An 8,344-nucleotide genomic window follows, 5' to 3' on the forward strand; every position below is an offset into this window, starting at 1 on the left:
TTTTTTTTTCATACGTGTAATAAAGCCGTGATATCTATCTTAGACCACGCTAAACCCATTCTCTTTACTGTGAGACCAGGATGATACACCACTGTGGATACTCCAGTTTTAAAAGTGTGATGAGACCTGATATAATACGGCATTAAACACATCTCCTATTGATTCTTTCTAACCTTGCAAAACGAGCTGGGCGGTTAAGTACCTTTTATTCCAGCCTGGCTGATTGGACCACAGATGTTGACTGCAGGGCTGAATTTCCTTGGAGGTCAGCAGACAGAGTGAGTGGGAGGTGACCGAGGGAACATCTTCTGGTCTGGGGACTATTTACCCTTGTTGCCCTCAAATACGGTTTGAGGACACATGTCTGGACAAGTCTGAATCATGGGGAAATTAAATCAAGCTTCACTACCTCGCGACCAGCCACACGGATGTGTGTGGATCATTAAAACAAGGAGTCTGTTATAGAAGAAGAAAGTAATTCATGGTTTGGAAGGCTAAAGTTCTCTCTTATTCTCAAAGCTTCTTTTCTTTAAGTTATGAGTTTGATTCAAATTAAAAAATCAAAATAACACTGTAATTTCATCTACTCATCTCGGAGGTCTGCGGTAACACTTTTGTTTTTATGGTCCAGTTCTTTCCGTGTGCTGGCGTGGACGTGCAGCAGGTGGGCACAGAGATGCTTGCCACTTCTGTGAATGGCATCGGTGCTGTCTGCCGATTCCACAGGACAGGAAGCAGCTGCTGACGTCAGTCACTTGGATTGAAACCCCCGTTGACCATGCGCAAGACCTCAGACTAGTGTTTCAGGGACGTTATTTTTTCATCTGGAAAATGGGGTGATAATACCTGGGGTAAGAATTAGCAGTTAAAATGTATAGCATATAATATATCCTCACTAAAAGGTGGCTTTTATTTTTCCCTGGGAAAAATATTACTATTATTTTTATTATTGCTAATACTATAATAATTTTCATTTTCACCTGCTAGTCTGGATGGTTTCCCCATTTCTAGAGAACTATCTGGAATTGCAGCTGAGATCAGAATTCACGTCAGAAGAGGCAGGAGAAGGCTGTTCCCTACTCTGGGGGGTTGGGAGAGTGCTGGAAAGAAGTTCCTCAAGTACCTCCTAGGCATGCTGGTTTCTTGGCCCCTGGAATCCTTCCTACCATCTTTTAGGTTAGCGCTGGAGTGACCTGCTTCACTCTGGGGCGGAAGCTGGGGAAGATGGTTAAGACCACCAGACTGTAAAATGTGAGACAGTATAGGGCATGTCTGTCTTATATGTGTTGCTCACGTAGGACCTGGTGTATGCATGGAATGAATGAATGAGGGTCAAGGTTATCGTCATCATCATTTTTCCTCTCAAACATGCTTAGGCTAAGGCTTTGCACAGCAAGTGATCTGTAACTGCTGGCTGCATGTATTTAAGTTGAATGGAAAATGTTTGCACTGGAATGGAAAGTAGAATTCATAAGAACTTGGTTGATGAGAGTTGGAAAGTTGAAGGGGGATTGGGGAAGAAAATAGAGAGATGCCTAGAACACAGGGGACCTTTTGGGTGGACACTTTGGGAAAGGCATCTGGGCCAGCCACACAGGAAACTGGAATGTGTGCCCCCTGCAGTACTTGGAAAGCCCCCGCACACATAAAAATTTTCACATCAATAAAAGCTGTCTGCCTTTTCTCCTGTTAATCTATTTTTGGTCAGTTTAATTTGCTGTTCTAGGTATGGAACCTAAGAGGGTAGAGGAAAAGGTTCTTCTCCCCTACAGTCCCATATGCATATAAAATTTAACATGAGGTGGGAGATGTTACCCACTATAAGGTCTGGAGTATAGAGAATACACCAGGAAGAAAGAGGAGAAGGGTGGGGTGCTGTCTCAAGAGGAAGGTGGTAGCTGCAAGCAACTTGGAATCTGCAAAAGAGTGGGTGTGGTACGGATGAATGGTGCACAGTTGTGTAGGTGGGATGTGTGTGTGTGGTGCAGATGGACAGTGCATATGCGCGAGTGTGTGTGTGTGAGTGCCTGTCTACAGGGGTTACAGATGCGTGGGTGTGTGTGCACATTGTGATGCAGATGTGTGTGCACACAAGGGTCTGTGCATGTAAGTATGTGGTGAAGGTGTGTGGTGTGTGTGTGTCTGATGGGTAGTGCAGGGGTTAGTGTGTCTGGGGCACATATACACAGATTGTGTGTGTGTGTGTGTGTGTGTGTGTGTGTGTGGTGGGTGTGCATGTGGTGCCTGTGGAAGTTCAAGTGTGTGGTGCAGGTATGTGGTGTGCAGGTGTGTGCAGGCATGTCTCGTTTAGAGGTGTTCCCTTTGCTGCAGACATCAGGTGGAAACATCGTATACTGGATGGCATGCTTCTCAAGTGTGGTCTCTGCACCCAGAAACAGCAGCAACTCCAAGGAACTTACTAAAAATGCAAAATCTCAGCCCCCAGCTGAGACCCACCAAATCAGGGATTCTGAGGGTGGAGCAACCTTGGGTTTCACAAGCCCTCCGGGGGACTCTGATGTCAGCCCACGCCTGAGCACCAGTGCCTCTTATCTGTGTCCTGCTTGCTTCCAGCTTTCTCTTCATCCCCACAGAGGGTATATTTCTATTCTTCCCTCCTAGTGATGACATCTGGGCAGAGACTCCCAACCTGATAGAGGAAGACTGGAAATTGGGAGGCTGGAAGCTGGATGCTCTGTGCTAGCGGCATTTGAATATATCATCTTTCTCCTAAGATGGAACATCCATCACTTTTGAACTGCTGAGCACTAACTTTTACTTAATTGGATGATAATAGAAGATTTCATCAGATAGCTTTTGGACTTAGACGATAGCTACTTTCTTTATTTGTAAGAATTTTCCCAATGAATAATTGTTCCCGAGAATTTAGTTCAGTTGTAGTGCAGGGGATGTGCTCTATGTCGCTGGACTGTATCAGTGTGTCTGCAGGTGGTGGCTCTACTACAAAGCACTTTCACAAAGTGGCAGAATTCTTGTGAGTATGGAGTCTCCCACCTGGGTTTGGATTCTGCCCATGTGGAATGAGGCCAGTTTTTAACTTCTCTGTCCTTCACTTTCTTAGCCATCAACAAGGAAGACCATAGTACCCACGCCTGTGAAGTCCTCTGGGAATCAACTGATAGTGTGTGTAAAGAAAAGCACATAGCCCGAGAGCCACAGTGTGGAGATCAGGAACGTGGGTGAACTGAAATATTAAATGGGAATATTTGTAATGTAGCATGGAGGATTATTTTGCATTATTATCCAGCAAATAATAGCTAAGTAAAAATAAAAGTGAGTGCGTGTCTACTGTATAGCACAGGGAACTATATGCAATATCCTGTAATAAACCATAATGGAAAAGGGGATTAAAACGAAGAATATATAATATATTCATATATATATATATATATATATATAAAACTGAATATGTATATTACTGAATCACTTTGCTGTACAGCAGAATTTAACATTGTAAATCAACTATACTTCAATAAAATAAATTTTAAAAAATGAGTGTGTGTGAATGTGCCAAGATGCTGTTGCTGCCAGCTTCGCTTCCTGGTTCCTGGCGGGGCTTCTGTGTGTTTCACCAATGACTTGGCCACAGGGGAAGCTTTTCCAGAGATTTCCCTCCCCAGGGAGCATGGTCCATTTACTCCGGAGACACCAATTTGAATTTGAGGGCCCCGTTATTGGACTTCATTTTCAACCTAGTGCCTCTTGTGACACTCCTGCCCCCATTCTGTTGCCCATCACTCATCCCATTGCTGGCTCATTGTTCAGTGATTTCCGTGAAGAGTACAAATGGCCTTACATCAAAATTGCAATGAGTTATAGCTATACAATAGGATATTATTCAGCCTAGAAAAGGAGGGAAATTCACAGGCTCTAACATGAATAAACCTTGAAAACATTATCTTAAGTGAAATAAACCAGACACAAAAGGCCACATATTGTATAATTCCAAAGAATTGTATAATATGTGGTACAATTCTTGGTACAATTCTTCTATCTAGAATTGTCAAATTCATAGAGACAGAAAATGGAATGGTGGTTATTAGTGTTTAACGGGGTACAGAATTTCAGTTTGGGATGATGAAAAATGTTCTGGAGATGGATGGTGGTAATGGTTGCACAGCAATGTGAATGCACTTAATACCACTGAACTGTAAACTGAAAAATAATTAAAATGGTAAATTTTATGTTATATATTTTACCACAATAAAAAATTACAGTGCGGTGAATTCTCTCTATACTACAGACCTTATAGTTGGGGATATCTCCTACCCAAAGTTAAATTTCATGTGCATATGGGATTGTAGAAGAGGAAAACCTTTTCCTCTACCCTCTTAGGTTCTGTACCTAAGATTAGCCCAAATTAGACTGACAAAAAACAGATTAACAGGAGAAAAGGCATGCATATTTTCTTGATTTTAAAATTTTTACCAGTGGAGGGGCTTCACCAAAAAAAAAAAAAAAAAAGTGAGAACTGAAAACAGCAGTTGGACTCCAGCATTTATATACCATTTTAACAAAGGGTGATACATTCTGGGAAAATGACCAGACAAAGGATAAGGGTTTTGGGGCTTCTGGGGGTGATAAACTTGGGAGGTAACTAGGAAATATAAGGTAAATGAGGGATTTTTAGTAAGGTTTGTAATGCAGACTCATCACAGTGTAGTCTCTGATGATAAGAGTCTGCTCTCCTTTTCAAAATACTAGAGGGGACACACACATTTATAAATGGAACTTTATGTCACCCTTACCAAGAGAGAGGGTGCAGATTGATTTATGCAGAAAATGGGAAGACAGAGAGCACTTCATGTGTCTGCCATTTCTCAATTGCCTTTAGCTCAAAATAATCCTTATGCCAACGTGACATATTTTGGGGTGGCATATTCTGACTCCCTTCCTGATTAAAATGATCCAAAATAAAAGAGTGAGGCAGAAACCCTTACTATGAGTGGTTTTCAAATTTGCCAAATCCATATGCAACCAAGGTAGTCTGGAGGTCTAATCTTTGTTTTTAACATCTGATATTTTCATCAGTTAATCAAGGTTTATAGATACAGTACATACGTGTTACTTTGGTCTCCAATTGAGTTTTTTTTTTTTTTTTTTAATGCCTATGGTAGATGAATGTGTCCATTCCAGAGCATCTCTTTGAGAATCTCACCTCAGGGGTGGGGCTACCAGAGTTGGAGGGGACAAGAGAGGGAGGGAGTGGTCCTTCTGTGTGCCAGGAACAGAGTGAAGCTTTGGGGAAATATCAGTGAGTAAGCGGGGGGGCACCTGTTTCTTATCATTGTAGAAATTATAGGGAAGATGAATGTTAAAACAAAAATATGACAAATAAATAAATCATGTCAAGTGTAACAAATGTTATTTACAAAAAAAAGCATAACAAATGCTATTTTTGAGTAATTTTTCCCTCTTTATTTAAAAAACTTAATTATAAAATTTATACTCATAGTAAAAACTTCAAACAGTAGAAGAAGGTGTACTTAAAAAGTCATTTTCTCACTCCCCAGTTCCACTCCAAGGAGTTTGGGTGTCATTCTAGAAGTGTACTCTCCATATAGAAGCATAAATATTTTTCATTAATAAAACTACAAATGGGATCACACTATACATATTCTTCTACAACATTTATTTTAAAAAACAATCATATTTCATAGATGTCCTTCCACATCAGCACACTCAGACCTGCTTCATTCTTTTTAAAGACTATATAATAGATTTAACCAATTGCCTATGGATGGACATTTTGATTGACTCCAGTAGTTTATACATAGTATCTTCACATACCAGCACATTGGATGGGAGTGGCTGAGTACTAGGAAATATTTCTCCTAAAAGTTTACAGTTTTCATCAACCAGAATAGTCTAAGATAAGAATAGACTTTTGAAAGCAGTATGGCTGGACTGGCAGGTGGACTTGAGAACAGGAGGACAGGACTCTAGGGGGCTGAAGAGCAGAGCAATCTTACTTTGTCTAGTGGTCACGGCAGACTTCTCCGAGGAAGACTTGGTGAAGCCAATACTTGAAGATTTACCTAGGGAGTGAGATGGCACTGAGAGAAGAAGGACTGAGCTCTAGGCAGAAGGAATAGTATGCCCATCAGCCTTAAAAAAGTGCTGACATCATCCTCTGTAGGAACTGAGTGGGGTCTCTGAGAGTTACAGTGTGATGGGTGGGGGTGACATGTCAGGAAGGGAGGGACAAGGCAAATAGGGCGTGGTGGCCATGCTGAGGATGTGGACTTTCCCCCAGAGCAAAGAGAAGACACTGAAAGGTTTTACAGAGCAGCTACTTCAACACACTCATTTTGAGGAGGAATAAACTGAATTCCAAAGTCATTAAATGATTTCCTCAAGACACAGCTGGTTAGTGAAGAACTAGGGCAGAACCTGTCCTGCTCTCTGTCCACTCAAGGGTTCCCTTGGTCCTGTAGCATTGGCTTAACACAACTGGGGGAACTGGAGTGGACTTTGGAATAACAAAGAACCTTGGTAAAATTGTGGTTCTACCACACTATTAGTGAGAATTGGGGAAATTTATTTTATATCTCTGAGCCTCAGTTGTTTCATCTGTAAAATGGGAAGGGTGATCTTACCTTACAAGGTTCTTGTGGGAGAACACCAGAATCACAACTAGCTGCTGGACAATCATTGACAGGAAGACACTGGAACTCACCAAAAAAGACACCCCACATCCAAAGACAAAGGAGAAGCCACAATGAAATGGTAGGAGGGCCATAATCACAGTAAAATCAAATCCCATAACTGCTGGGTGGATGACTCACAGACTGGAGAACACTTATACCACAGAAGTCCACCCACTGGAGTGAAGGTTCTGAGCCCCTTGTCAGACTTCCCAACCTGAGGGTCTGGAAATAGGAGGAGGAATTCTTAAAGAATCAGACTTTGAAGGCTAGTGGGATTTGATTGCAGGACTTCAACAGGACTGGGGAAAACAGAGACTCCACTCTAGGAGGGCACACACAAAGTAGTGTGTGCATTGGAACCCAGGGGAAGGAGCAGTGACCCCAGGGGAGACTGACCCAGACTTTCATGCTAGTGTTGGGGGTATCCTGCAGAGGTGGGGGTGGCTGTGGCTCACCATGGGGACAAGGACACTGACAGCAGAAGTTCTGGGAAGTACTCCTTGGCTTGAGCCCTCCCAGAGTCTGCCATTAGCCCCACCAAAGAGCCCAGGTAGGCTCCAGTGTTGGGTTGTCTCAGGCCAGGGAACCAACAGGGAGGGAACCCAGCCCCACCCATCAGCAGACAAGTGGATTAAAGTTTTACTGAGCTCTGCCCACCAGAGCAACACTCAGCTCTACCCACCACCAGTCCCTCCCATCAGCAAACTTGCACAAGCCTCTTAGATAGCCTCATCCACCAGAGGGCAGACAGCAGAAACAAGAGGAACTACAATCCTGCAGCCTGTGGAACAAAAACCACATTCACAGAAAGACAGACAAGATAAAAAGGCAGAGGGCTTTGTACCAGATGAAGGAACAAGATAAAACCCCAGAAAAACAACTAATTGAAGTGGAGATAGGCAAACTTCCAGAAAAAGATTTCAGAATAAAGATAGTGAAGGTGATCCAGGACCTTGGAAAAAGAATGGAGGCAAAGATTGAGAAGATGCAAGAAATGTTTAACAAAGACCTAGAAGAGTGAAAGAACAAACAAACAGAGATGAATAATACAATAACTGAAATGAAAACTACACTAGAAGGAATCAATAGCAGAATAACTGAGGCAGAAAAACGGATAAGTGACCTGGAAGACAGAATGGTGAAATTCACTGCTGTGGAACAGAATAAAGAAAAAAGAGTGAAAAGAAATGAAGACAGCCTAAGAGACTTCTGGGACAACATTAAATGCAACAACATTTGCATTATAGGGGTCCCAGAAGGAGAAAAGAGAGAGAAAGGACCACAGAAAATATTTGAAGAGATTATAGTTGAAAACTTCAATAACATGGGAAAGGAAATAGCCACCCAAGTCCAGGAAGCTCAGAGAGTTCTATAGAGGATAAACCCAAGGAGAAACATGCCAAGACACATAGTAATAAAATTGGCAAAAATTAAAGACAAAGAAAAATTATTGAAAGCAGCAAGGGAAAAATGACAAATAAAATACAAGGGAACTCCCATAAGGTTAACAGCTGATTTCTCAGCAGAAACTCTACAAACCAGAAGGGAGTGGCATGACATATTTAAAGTGATGAAAGGGAAGAACCTACAACCAAGATTACTCTACTCAGCATGGATCTCATTCAGATTCGATGGAGAAATCAAAAGCTTTACAGACAAGCAAAAGCTAAGAG

General features: G+C 42.0%; 1 long non-coding RNA gene across 1 annotated transcript in view; it reads right to left on the bottom strand.

Annotated features, from left to right (window-relative positions):
- The window catches only part of LOC113633536 (uncharacterized), a 6,478-nt gene extending 5,732 nt beyond the window's left edge, over positions 1–746 (bottom strand). The window contains exon 1 of the long non-coding RNA XR_003438306.1: positions 203–746. This is a non-coding gene — a long non-coding RNA (uncharacterized LOC113633536). The remainder of the gene's footprint in view (positions 1–202) is intronic.
- Between the last annotated feature and the right edge of the window lie 7,598 nt (positions 747–8,344).

This window comes from Aethalodelphis obliquidens, unplaced genomic scaffold, assembly GCF_003676395.1.
Source record: "Aethalodelphis obliquidens isolate GAN/ISIS:26980383/991018 unplaced genomic scaffold, ASM367639v1 scaffold1, whole genome shotgun sequence".
Classification (NCBI taxonomy): Eukaryota; Metazoa; Chordata; class Mammalia; order Artiodactyla; family Delphinidae; genus Aethalodelphis; species Aethalodelphis obliquidens.